The sequence below is a fragment of the Thamnophis sirtalis genome, unplaced genomic scaffold (assembly GCF_051295495.1).
Source record: "Thamnophis sirtalis isolate CommonGarterSnake01/CBP01778 unplaced genomic scaffold, rThaSir2_p1.2 scaffold_7, whole genome shotgun sequence".
Classification (NCBI taxonomy): Eukaryota; Metazoa; Chordata; class Lepidosauria; order Squamata; family Natricidae; genus Thamnophis; species Thamnophis sirtalis.
This window is the reverse complement of record NW_028261387.1, coordinates 21,427,433-21,441,983: the sequence shown is the minus strand read 5'-3', so window position 1 is coordinate 21,441,983 and position 14,551 is coordinate 21,427,433. Positions and strand designations below refer to the sequence as shown.

At 38.3% G+C, this 14,551-nt stretch overlaps 1 protein-coding gene across 2 annotated transcripts in view; it reads right to left on the bottom strand.

The window, feature by feature from the left end:
* Positions 1–14,551, bottom strand: part of LRRIQ3 (leucine rich repeats and IQ motif containing 3) — a 56,464-nt gene that overhangs the window by 20,214 nt on the left and 21,699 nt on the right. The gene's annotated exons all lie outside the window — the stretch shown is intronic.

Genomic DNA, 14,551 nt, shown 5'->3' with positions numbered 1-14,551 from the left:
ATTTGGAAGTTACAATGGCCGCACTCTGTTCATCCAGTCACATGATCACATTTTGGGTGTTGGACACCAGCTAAGATTTATGTGTGTTTGCAGCATACCACAGTCACATGACTATGATTTGCAATGTTTTTTGCCAGTTTCCAACATTTACTTGCAGTTTCTGACAGAAAAACCCACACATTGGGTATAATGGAGTTGCTTAACAACCATGCATTCACTTAATGTTCACTGCATTTGCTTAACAACTGTCGCTAAAATGTCATAAACCTGGGTCCAGTCATGTAGTGACACACTTAACAACTGCAATGACTTACAACCAAAATTCCAAGCTCAATTGCAGTCATAAGTCTTTTTTTAATTGAATTTAAAACATTTTATTGGATTACAGAATAAAATGCAAAAATACAAAAGTAAATAGGAAGACACAGTGGGGAGGAAAGGGGGAAACACAAGTGAGGAGGGGAGGAAGAAAAGAAAAAGCATTGACTTCCGACTCTCTGTTGCAGTAGAATAAAACATAACATCAAACCTCAACTTTTTACTTTTCCATAATAATATAAACTAGCCAATTATATAACAACAAATCAATCTAATCAGTAAAACCCAAAATCAAAATTTCATTTTTCCCCACCCCAAGTATGTACTTCCTGTATCATAAGTACATGCTTATCCATGTACATATCTCAACAGTAGGGATAAAACCTGAGATAAGGAAGTTTGCATCAAAGGAATGGATGACGGTACTTTGAAAATGGTAAGACAGGAGAAGAGCCTGTGCAGTGGTTAGTATGCGCTATTGCAAGCTACTTCTGTTGACTGTTGACGGCTAGCAGTTTGGCACTTCGAATCTCACCAGCTCAAGGTTGACTCAGCCTTCCATCTTTCCAAGGTTGGTAAAATGAGGACCCAGATTGTTGGGAACAATATGCTGAATCTGTAAACCACTTAAAGAGGACTCTAAAAAGGTATATAAGTGCTATTGCTATTGGAAAGCTATAGCAAGGCAACTCTAGGTTTCTGGTGCAAATGATTGTCACATGCATTATAAAAGAGAGCTGAAATTCATAAAATTACCTTATTCCAGAGGATACAATTCCCAGTTAGCCACAGATATTTGAAAAAGTGTGCATTAACTGCCCTCAAGTTCCCAAATGTTTTTCTGTTTACAAATTTAGAAAGGATTTAAAGTTTCAAATTACTTAAGTACATATATGTTCAACTACTATGTTTATTTCCCACCTTTTGCCATTCCAGGAAAAAATTAACAAAATGTAAATAAAAAGTAGAATATGCAAAATTAAGCCACAAAGTACAATTAATAGTAAAATAAATACTAAAGCCATCTAACAAACCTGGCATAAATCATCCCTATGTAGATGTCCAAAGTACTGAGAGAATGGAAGCCAAATATAATCCACAAGGGAATGCCTTTTTTATCCTGATGGTAACATTGGAAAAGACCTTCTTCTTGGTGAAATAAAGATGAACGTCTGACAGTGGAGGCCTCTTCACTTACAGATGCCCTTTATGGAAAATGAGGGGGCTTGGCACTATTTTTCTCTAGATTGCCTCAAGGAGATTATTCACTGAACATTTCATTCACTAACCATCTCCTGTCATTCTTCTTTAGAGAGGTTTATTTTCAACTGAGATCCTCGGCATTCAATAGCAAAAGCCCTTGTTTGACTTATTTTTAACTTACTAATTTATGAACCACTGCATAATTTGTGAGCCACCTGACTATACAAGAATCTTATTTAAAAGCGACTCCATTTTGCTTCAAACTGAAGGGCATTTTATATGACGCATGTGCAGTCAGTTCCTGCCATTTCCTGTGGGAAAAGGGGGGGAACATGCCCCATGCACCCCCCATGCACCTGCCATCCACGCGGAATGGCCTTGTGAAGGCCACTCCCACAAATCCTAGCTACCACGCCCCTTCTCTTAGTGGCAGCTGCAAAAAGAGTGGCAGGCCCAGCGACGCTAGGGCTGGCAAGAGTGTGCCAGAAACAGAGACAGAACTTCCAGCCCTCTTTGAATCAGCTGATCCATGGGCCAAGGTAAAGGGACCTCCTGCACCTCAAAAATAATAAGACCTCCCCGAAAATAAGGCCAAGTGCTTATTTCAGGGGTGAAAAGAAATAAGACCCTGTCTTATTTTGGGGAAAACACGGTAATAATAATAATAATACACAGGAACTAAAATAATGCCTGATTAAAATAACACCACCACAACATGCACTGCACATTCAAGAACTGGAGTATTTGGCAGTTCAACTGAATAGTATTTGCCTAATGGGCTAAGATCTATAATTAGAAAGACATTTCAAATGTATGCTGAAATACCAAATATGAATATCAGTATGACTAAAACTTGCAATAATCTTGTCAGCTTTCACAGGGGTGTAACATACACTATAAATTTACTCATAGCTCCCATTGAATATTACAGTCTTCATTTCAAATTTAATATGTGTCTCATTTATGCTTTCTAAAATTTTGTATAGCTGCCCAATTTACAAATGCAACTGAAGGCTAACAAGCAATTAAAAGCAAAACCAAGTAAATAATCAACATAAAAAATCATAACAGAATTTTTTAAAAATATAAACAACGCCCTAAGTTATAACATATTCAAAAATTAATTTCTTTTTCCAGATGGACCCATTCAATGTCCTAACCCAGTACTCCAGGGGAGTGGGGGAATCAAGTTTTTAAAGACTTAAAGAAGGCCAGAGGGGTTAGAGCCATCTGAAATTCAGATATGCTGAGCCATTTGAAAAGAATATGCTGTTCTAATGGTCAAGTACTTTCTCAGAGAATTCACACTTCCTGGGTCTCATTAAATGGCAACTGTAACAATGGTTATTATAGAGTGCAAAATTATATTGACCAGCCTTTGCCAGACCAGAATTTCAGTCTCCCCCTCTTCCCAATTTCAAAATATGGATAACAATATCATCCATTCTATAGGGCTGTTTAAAGAATGGCCAAAGGAATTACATTTTTCAACTTAGTTTTTAACTTGATACAGATTTGAGGATGATGCTGGCACCTCCCTTGATCGATATCGCACTGGCTAGGAGATCAATTTTAACTGTCTTTATAATCATCTTACTTATCTAGCTTCAGCCCAAAGGTCCACGAGTGGTCATAGAAACGTTTACTTAAATAACCTTGTTTCCTAAAAGGGTCATAACAATTTAGCAGCTAAGTGTTCTCTTGTGAAATTATTCAGACAGAGATGGAACAATAATAATCTGAATTTTTTAAACAAATTAGCACACTGGATAAACATTCCATTATGATGTGTGTGAAAGCATACTATTAAGATGATGATTCCAGTCTTAAAATATGTGTGCTTGAAAAATCACTGTTATGTTTCTGTAGTGCCAGAGCTGAGGGAAAAAGTGAATTGATGGAGCTGCATTTCTCTTTCAAGTTTTCAACATTGTCTGTAGACGCACAGCATGGTGCCAACATGTAAAGACATGCATTTTGCATTACATATCTTCTGTACTCTCTCCAAAATATATTGGACTCATGGAAAGAGCAACCTGAAGACATTAGTTAAAAGGAAGTAAATTGTCAGTTCCTTAAAGAAAATGTGACCTTCTGCCAAAACAATGCACTGTCTGTCACTCTTCATCAGAATAATAGCCTGACAAATTTATTGTTGTAAGTATTTCATTTTCCTTGCCAAATAACGGAGTGTTATCAAACAAGATGGTTGTCAACATTCAGCCTCATTTCAGGCAATACAAAATATAGACAAGCAGTTACACTATGATTACATGGCTCTCTATTTAACTGTTCTGAATTTTGGAAGAAGCCTTTTCAGGAAAACAAACAAACTCTTAGAACTTTAAGGCAACCTTTCCAATCTGGCTATATTAGGATTACAATTTTAACATTTGCAAGATGGCTAACAATTCTAGAGGGTTGTAATTGTAATGCATCTTGAGTATACTAGCTAAAGTAAGACTCTTACACAAAAGTCAGCATCATTATGCAGCTACTTTTCTGTATAACTATCACTGAACTTCAGTAACACCTGCTTCAAACCTCTGCTGTGTTTGTTATTTCTTCTTTCTAATTCATTAAGCTCCCTTTGTCAGCCTCTGGTGCTTCTTCATTCACTCCTGCAGACCACCCCTCCGACCTGAACACATTATTGCAAAGCTGCCTTTACAGTATTTTTCTATCCTTTTCCTGGCGTTTCTCAGTTTCAAGGTATGTTTGAAAGTGGAAAGGGTTCAGGAGTATGTCCCTGTGGTACAGCCTTATGGCAGATTTAATGATTCCTTTTCTTGAACTGCCAAGAAGGACTACCTGAACTCCTTAAAGAAAAATATATGCAGTTTCTGAGCTAGTTGGGCTGACTGCGTCCTATACAAATGACCAGCCAATCTAGCACTATATGAGATTCATTGATCTAAACTGACAACTTTTCTAATCTTACTCCATATAAGATGCTGGAATTGATGGAGAGTATTTTGACAGATGTGGTTTGCTTGGTTTCTGAATGCTTCACAGAGCACCATCTGTGTACAAATAATACAAAGGCACAAGTCAGTGCTTTTCATCTTATAAATTATGATGCTAAGCATGAATTTACCATCGTCTGCTGTGGGGTATAGTTTACCCAGTACATAAATTCAGAGTATCTTGGAGAATAATACTTTCTTTCAGAGATCACATTGAAAAGACCCAGGCAACTTTAATATCGATAATAACATGTCAGTAAGTCATTCTCTTTACTTCATCACACTTAAAATAAACCATTATGCATATATTGCATAGTGTCATTACACCCGTTCCTGCTTTTTAGTAACCTATTACCTTTAATGTGCAATAAGAAATTAAAGGGTCTATTTACAGGTATAGGAAACAACACCAGGCATAAATAATAATGAAAATCAAACTTGTATATTACAAAATTACAATCAAAACGTTAGTATTTTGCTCCTCTTCTGCAATTATATCCTCAGAGAATTGTGCTTGTAGAAACTATATTCTATATTTCATACGGCATAAATCCGTATGAATGTATTGATGTTGTGGCTGAATAATTCACAACTATAATGGTGTTTTTGTGGTCATGTGATCAATGAGATAAAGTGTCTTAAATGTGCATCCAAGAAGCATTTGAACAGTTTTAGTAATCCATAAAGGGTGGAAATGTCAAAAACAATTTCCACCAAGAAAAATTGCACGATCTACAACAGCCAACTCTGTACTGCATCAATCTAGATGACCTTTAGAAGTCAGCAAATAAGTAGCTAATAAAACTCTTTTCTGTCTTCTAGTGGCATCAGGATTATTGCAGCCCGTGTCTAATATATATATTAGGTTCAAATCCCAGTAAGGGTATGGCTAGCTGATGAGAGCTAAATAGCTTGAAATAGATCTATACTAGTCTCCCTTTATTTATTTATCAGCACAAATAAACACACACACACACACACACACACACACACAAATATATATATATATATTCAATAGCCCTTCGAAAACTTGAAAAGAAAATTGTTAAAATTCTTAATTTTATAAAATTGACTATTTGTTCTCATTCATTTTTAGTATGATTTATAGATTTAAAACCAAACACACATTTATCACACACACAAAAAGATGCATAAGAAGATGACTCTATTGAAAATGCTTAATTCAGAAAGTGGAGTTAATTGCATGTTAAAACTGCAGCAAAGACCTTTTTCTCTCCGTTGGCTCTTTCTGCTATCTTCTCTATCCTTTACAGATGATTAGTTCTGTCTACTGCACCTGCTTTTAATCAGGTAGAAAACTTTACACAGCAATCCTAAAGCCAGTCAAAGCTACTTGAATGGCTGGTGCATCCATAAAGAACATGATTTTATTGAAAAAGTAGTATATCTGTCCTGAAAATTCTTTAAAATGCTTATGGAAATTTCTGCAAACATATTCTGTTGCTGTTTTTACTGGCATGGGAATTTTTGTGAATATGTCAAGTTAGGCTAGGCTATCCAACATACCTTCATTTATGATTTATTCATGATTTGTCAGTTACAACTTTTTATATACACTGAGACCTTATGCACCGAAGACAAATTCCTTGTGTATCCAATCAACACAATGTTCCTCCTCCACATACAATCAACTAAATGTTCCTCCTGGTTGCTTAGCCAAACAAATGGTTAAGCTTAGGAAATGATAGGTGTTCCATTTTATATCTTCCCAATATTGGTAAAAGAGAAGAAGAACAGAAATTCAAGGCAGAGGAGTGCAGGTAATAGTTACTGTTTCTACCTATTTGAAAACAAGTCCCTTCAATCTTCTGCCACTCTAGAAAAAATTCAGAAATATAAATTACAACTTCACATGAGAATATATTTGATATATTTAATATAAAATAGAGCCAGGGCATTCATTTCATATATATTTATTGGACAATGAAGTTTTAAAGAATTCATTTGCTCATGTTTTAAGATAACATTTGACAAAAAAAATTCTCAAGAATGGATGCCAATACTGCCTGCTAGAAATCTGCTTGATGATTTTTGCTGAATATAATTTATATGGCTTGCATTACTTTGTAAAATTGTCTTCGATTAATCAATATTGATTAATGCAAAAAGATTTCATTAATCCAGATTGCAAAAAATTCAGCTGGGTAACCCTGGGTCAGTCATTCTCTCTCAGCCCACCTCATAGGGTTGTTGTTGAGAGGGAAAAGAGGAGGAAAAAGTGGATTGGATATGTTCACTGCCTTGACTTATGTAAAAAAAAAAAAAAAGGCAGGATAAACATAAATGGGAATAAATAAAAATATTAATACCAAGCATTAATTGCTGCTTAGAGAAACATAGTTGAGTGTTACAGAATGCATTTTCTTATAGGCTAACATAGTTGGAGACCTTACAGTATTTTTCGGAGTATAAGACGCACCTTTTTATATCAAAAAAGAGGCTGAAAATCTGGGTGCATCTTATACACTGAATACAGCATTTTTTTGCCTCCCGAAACCCCGCCCCCTTCACCAAAATGGCCTGCATAGCCTCTAGGAAGCTTTTAGAGAGCCCCTGGGGGCTGGGGAAGGCAGAAATGAGCATAAAATTTTGCTCAATTTTACCCACCCACCCAGGAGCACTCTGAAAGCTCCCTAAAGGCTATTCATGCCTGGGGGGGGGGGATGGGCCATTTTTGCAAAAAAAAAAAAATGAGCTGTTTTGGGGAGGATTGCAGAGTGCAAAAACATTTTTTTAAATTTTCCTCTTCAAAACCTTGCTGCATCTTATACTCCAGTGCGTCTTATACTCTAAAAAATATGGTATTTGTCCTGACTAAAACTAGAAGGACTTTCTATTTTCTCATAATACAATGGTTATTGTTGAAATTTAATGCTAGAAGTTCTAAGAAAGCACTGTTTATGTGTGTGGCCTATTTTCCCCCAAAATCTTTATGTGATTTTCGAATCACTCTCTCTTTTTTTTAAGGAGTAATTTGTACCTAAGTTTAGCATTTATCCTTCTTGAAAGTAACTGTCTACAATGTTTAAGATTAGGTTAATGTTTAGGGGAAAATATTCAGGATTATATAAATTTGAGCTTTACAGGAGGTTAACATGAAAAATATTATGGAACTGATTATTTCACATATTAAATTATATTTTTTATCTGCTTAACTGTCCCATTTCATGACAAAATAATAGCCCTGGTGACACAGTAGTTAGAATGCAGTATTGAATGCCAACTCTGCCCACAGCCTGGAGTTCAATCCTGACTTGGCTAAAGGTTGACTCAGCTTTCCAAGGTCAGTAAAATGACCTACATTGTTGGGGGCAATATACTGACATTTATAAACATTCAGAAAGGGCTATAAAGCACTATGGGGTGGTACATAAGTCTAAGTGCTATTGCTATTGTTAAAATTTATATTAGTTGATTCTGAATACGTTATCTCATAATTCATTTACATTACATCTAGCTAAAACTAATCAGAAGTGTTGCATATGGATATTTTCTATATGGAACACTAGGTGTAAATAAAGATGTTCCAGTTTCAAGTGTGCTTAATTATAAACAAACCATGGATAGATATTCTGCTAGCCACACAACTCAGGTGAAGGAGACAGTATTTGAACCTGTGATAGGAAAATTCCAATAGGAAACAAAGGCAACAACACAAGCAAAATTTCTTACTTTAAGATCAGAGATTTATTGTTTCTAATAATTTGGAACATTAGAAATGAATAGATATCAAAAATATAATAGTAATAATACACTGCATTAACATATTAATGCAGAAGAGAAATAGTAAGTCCTAGAAGGACTGCTATAAATCAAAGAGCCCCAAGCCGATCTTGAACCGATCTTGGTTGGTGGCAGCTCCGACCCTATGGAACGATCTCCCCGTGGAGATTCGTACCCTCACCACTCTCCAGACCTTCCGCACAGCCATTAGAACCTGGCTATCCCGCCAGGCCTGGGGCTAAGATTGTACCCTCCCGAATGGTATGAATGTTGTGTTTTCTTTTAATTATGTGTTTGTCGTATATGTAAAAGTCTGTTTCCCCTTCCCTTTCGGATGTGAGCCGCCCTGAGTCCCCCCAGGGAAAAGGGCGGCATACAAATAAACTCCTGAATCCTGAATCCTGAACCCTATCTTTTATACTGTTCTTCTAACCACATACATGCTTCACAACCTCACTAACTGTCACTTTCTGTGAACACCTGTGTAACATTACTTTCAATTCCTCTTTTCCAACAGTTTCATTTTTCCTGTTTTAAGCGAATACAAGTGCATATTTTGCAAAAACATATTTCACAGTTGGTTCAGTAGGATTACAAATATTTCTGGTAAATTTTGAAATCATCCTAGCTGAAAACTTTGGTTCATATCTCTTTCTTTTGGGGCCTTCTATTAGCCATAGGACTTATTGAATCTAATAGATCAATAGGGTATATTTCTTGATTCTCACAATCCTCACATCTTGTTCATAAGAACAACACAAAATGCAACTTACAAATCAATTTCTGCACATAAGCTACCTTATATCAATTATGGAAGTAAGTGAAATAAACCAAAATCCTTCATTTGAGATGAAGGACAGTTACTTTGATTAAAAGGCTTTTCAGCAAGGCAAATACTGACCCATTTGAATGGTGGGAAGTGCAATCCTAAATGTAGCATGAGGAGAGGAGCAATGCAGCACTAGTCAAAACTGCAGGCAGAAGACCTCTCCTAATGCAGGCTATTTCTGGCAATCATGCAATTCTAGGCTTCCATGAAGTTAGTCTTTTGTTACTTGATGCTGGCATGGCTTTGGGTGAAGATTGTATGGAGAGCAGGGACAGAGGTTACTAGCACTTGCCTCCCTGTTATGGATTCTTTGTCTGGGGTTGGTACTTTCTTACAGTGCAAAGCATGCACCCAGGAGGCTAGATGTTGACACTTCACAGCAGTATTGGTGGTTAAAACGATCTGGAATGAACCCTTCCAACAAGGAGCCAGACAATTCTTTTGTTGAAATACCTTCACCAGTTGCCAAGGAGTGGCAACAGTGGTGGGTTGCAGCCGGTACACACCGGTACGCGCATACTGGAGCCAGCCCAGAGCACCAGATACTGTTCCGGTACGGTACTCTGGATGGCCCACCCACCCGCCCGACCTCCTTACAGGAGTTTAAAGGCATTTGCACATCTGCGCAGGCGCATGGCACGTACAGCACCTGTGCAATGTTCTGTGGAGCAGCTGGAGTGTTGTGGAACATCATGGAGGTGCTTGAATGCATGCACGCACTGCACACATGTGCACATGGGTTGCGTGCATCCATGAGGATGCTGCCGGCCCCGTTCCAACCATATCGGTTGGAACGGGATTTGCAACCCACCACTGGGTGGCAAGGATGTAGAGTCTTTTGGGGGGGGGGAAGCACAGCAGCAACGTTTGAATGACATGTCTTTAAGGTTGTGACAAGGACAGGTTAGGCTTGTATGCCAGCCAGGTTCACCACAGACCGGGGAGAAGCAGACAATGCAGTTAGAGAAAAAATATTTAGCCAGAACATGAACTCCAGGAGAAAAACATTTTTTTGTTGATAGCAGAAGACACCCCTCAGGGCCAACATGGGCAGGCCCATGTTGTAGACGAACAAGAAGGGGGAAATAGGGCAGCCATCCAGGAGATGCCATATCCCTATGGAATCAACAGTACAGTCAGAGTTGCACCATGTTCAGAGACAGGAGCAGAGGCACTGCATGACAGCAACTTGAGAGGGCAGGTGCAGCGCATCCAAAAGATCTTTAACATCCTTAGCATTCTTTATTGGAGATCCTTGATTTAAATTTTTTCATCCAGGTCCCACATTTTATGTATAGCATATTCTACTATCCTCTGATTAAAATTCACTTCTTTTTTTTCATGGAACAAAAACATAATAGTATCTGGGACAGAGGACACTAATATTATTTGATTTAGGCACTCCTTAACACTACTTAAAATTATTTTAATCAATTCTGCCCAAATTCCCAAACCAAGGATGTAATTTGTTTAATACATTCAGTAGAAAAGCAAGAGCAGGTGTTTTTCAAGGAAAAGAAATGAGAAAAGTTCTATGGAAGATATGTGAAAGAAATTCATGGTAAAATGCAGTGAGTTACTGACAAGAGAGAAACAGAGATGACTAGTCGTCCTGAAGGGAAAAGTCAAGGTAAAGTTATAATTGGGGGAGGAAAAGAAAACAGGAAAGAAGTCAAATTAATTATTACATTGCTAAATTGTTTCTCTCTCACCACTGAACAAGCTTAAAACATTACAAATTGCATAATGACTTATATAATCCCAATGGGTAAAAAGACTGCATCATTTCTTTATGCATGTCCCCCCCCCATCTTTTTTTTTCCAAACCCAGATTCCTTAGTCGTATTTTACACAGCTTAAATTTGTAGCAGGGTTTGGGGTTTTTTTTGCAAAAACTTTGTCCAAATATCCCACACACAGAGACAGACACACACACAAGACTTCCTCTATGAATGAGTCACATTCATAGCCAAGTCTATTCGTACAGCTCACAATGGAATAAGAGAAAGATTGCAGGCTCGCAGCTTGCAATTAAACTAGAGAGCAGTTAAATCTTCCATGGCTAAAAATTTTACACTGAAAGTTCCAAAAGTTTGGCAAAGGTTTGCATGGTGGCATCTAGGATGTCTTTACCAAATCATAGACATAACCATTTTAGACCAGGAGCCCCCCCATCACAAAGCAAGAACATCCAACAGAAAACGAACATAAAAAGGCAACACACATTAACTAAATGAATAGTGAATGTAATTCTAGACCACAGGCCAACGGAAAAGACCTTCCTTCTATGGAAAAGTGGTCCGGCTCAAATGCTTGTTGATACATTTCTGGATCTGGATCTCTCTCCCCCACACTCTCTCTCCCTCCCCCTCTCCTCCCCTCCCCCCATCTCTGCTTGTTTTCCTCCACTAAGATAAGGCAACTGAATCCTGCCAACACAGGCAATCCTTATGTATGGAAAACATCAATTCCTTCCCAAAGAAAAATTAAGGAGAAAGATGTGCCACCTCGGCAACAGACCCAACCCTTATATGGAAAAGATAGCAGGCACAGGAAATAAAGCCACTCACCCTTCCAGCAAACAAGCTGACCCTTCTTTTCCCTCTACAGGAAAAAGGGCCAACATGGCACAAAGTAATTAAGTTGGGATATAGACACTTATAAAAGCAAGCTAAAAGACACTACTAATAATTTGAGATTATTTATAAGGAAAGACAGAAAGGAAAAAACAAGGTCAGGTAAAGAAAAATCATAGTGCCGAAGGAAAAAGTACCCAGGATAAAAAATAGCAATTCAAACAAAAGAAGGAATGGAAAACTCAATCCTAGCAGCAAGGTTAAACTTCCTCCAATTAAATTAGGCAGTATCATAAAGAAGACTAAATGATAATGAGGAAGAGAAAAATAAACCAATATAACAAATTGAGCATAGTGTAAAGAAGTAAACAATTCAAAATAAAGGAGTTAATAGAGAGATGATAGATAATGAGAAGAAGGCAAAAAGGACTCTGACATAGGCATGCTCCAGCTACATTGAGGCATAACCTTAATCAGGAGAAAAACAGTAGCAAAATAATCAAGAGTCATATATTCAGAAATCTTATCATAGGAATCATTAAAAGAAACACACTCAGCATAATCAATGTAACAATCAAAAAAAACCTACGCATGACCACCAAGGCAGGGTGAATAACAAGCCACCCAGCTCATACAATAAGGCTTTGGGAAAGATCTGGTCAAAAGGGATTCAAGAAATACTTCACAATATCAATGCAAACACATACGTACAGTGTCTATTTTAAAAAAAACCAACAAAGAGGCAGCGATAGCAGCAACATCAGGAAATACACAATCTCAGAAAATACACATATAAATTAAATACATAAAATATCAAAAAGATTAAACCTTACCACACATTGTCAATGAAGAGGAGGCATAAGAAAGTATTCATTTTTCAAAAAAGGCAAAGTATAGTAAAACACACAGGGGCACGACCCCAACCACAACTTTCAATACAAGGGAGTGATCAGTTCCCAAGAGAGTCAGCTCCTTCTGAGGTCCCAGCCACGGGACCAGCCCCAACTGTTTTGCCCAGGAGGCATGATAAGCAAGGGAGAAAGAAAGGAAGAGAAACCTGTCCTTAAAGTAATTCCGGGTGTGACCCTTCCCTTGCAACCAAATTGTGAGACAGCTTTAGCTAGCTAATTAAACCACAGCAATTTCCCTATCTAACTACTCTATGTCTCCAAAGAGGGAGCTTCCAGCTTACCTCTGATCCAAAGTAGATTGTGTCCGGAAAGGAGCAGGTTCTGGTTATCTGGAGGCCAAAGACCAGGAAGTTGTAAAAATCCCAGATGGACACCAGATCTCTTCCAGCAACTGTCCTTTCCCGGCCAACATATATTGTTAACAGATTTGTTGCAGAGGCAATATTTAATTAGGAAGTTCCTCACTCAAAGTTTAGATATTTTTATTAGTATAGAATTTTTCTCACTTGTACCTAAACATGAACCAAACATATCCTTTATTGTTATTGTTGTTGTTGTTGTGTCCATATGACATTGCTTTCATTTTTCTCTCCATTTCTTAAGTAAAAAGGTAAAGGTTCCCCCGCACATATGTGCTAGTCGTTCCCGACTCTAGGGTGTGCTGCTCATCTCCGTTTTAAAGCCAAAGAGCCAGCACTGTCCAAAGACATCTCTGTTGTCATGTGGCCAGCATGACTAAATGCCAAAGGCACACAGAATGCTGGTACCTTCCCACCAAAGTGCTCCCTATTTTTCTATTTGCATTTTTACATGCTTTTGAACTGCTATGTTGGGAGAAGCTAAAACAAGTAACGGGAGCTCACTCCGTTTACACAGCGCTAGGGATTCGAACCGCCAAACTGCCGACCTTTCTGATCGACAAGCTCAGCTTCTTAGCCACTGAGCCATCGCGTCCCTACAGTCCTTAAGTAAGACAAACCTAAATTTTCCTTAGCTATACTGATATTAAAATATTTATTATTAATGCTTTCAGGCTGCTTTGGTATAATTCTAAACTACTAATAAATTCTAAGTTAATAACAAATACAGGTATTAATAATCATAGAAAAACTCACAGCCATAAAAATTATGATACTTCAGACATAATAATTCATATTCTTATCATAATAAATTAGACATTATTATAATCTTTCATTTCATACCCAGGTACTTATTACTCTTCATTACTCTCCAGTCCTCAAATATGTACTGGAAAAGCACTTTTTGAAATGCTTTCTGAATACGAAGGTTGTAGCGAAGGTTGTCAAGAGTGCCTGGATGAAGCTGTCTACCTGGATCTGTTTCAGTCGGGTTTCAGGCCCGGATACAGCACGGAGATGGCATTGGTCGCGTTGGTCGATGATCTCTGGCGGGCCTGGGACAGGGGCTGCTCCTCTGTCCTGGTCCTATTAGACCTCTTGGCAGCTTTCGATACCATCGACCATGGTATCCTACTGTGACAACTCGGGGGGTTGGGAGTGGGGGCCACCATTTTACGGTGGTTCTCCTCCTACCTGTCTTACTCTTCGGTTGCAGTTTGTGTTGACTGGAGGGCAGGGATCGACCCCGAGGCACGTCACTTGTGGGGTGCCCCAGGGGTCGGTTCTCTCACCCCTCCTGTTCAACATATATATGAAACCACTGGGTGAGATCATCCATGGTTTTGGGGTACGGTATCATCAATATGCTGATGATACCCAACTTTTCATCTCTACCCCAAACCACGCAAACAATGCCCTCGACATGATGTCTCGATGCCTGGAGGCTGTGCGGATCTGGATGGGAAGGAACAGGCTCAAGCTCAATCCCTCCAAGACTGAGTGGCTGTGGTTTCCGTCATCTCGATTTGTGCATCTTGTTCCATCTTTAGATGATAGGGGGAGAAATTTTAGCCCCCTCAGAGAGGGCCCGCAATCTGGAAGTCCTCCTGGATACGCAGCTTAGTTTAGAAGAACACCTGATGGC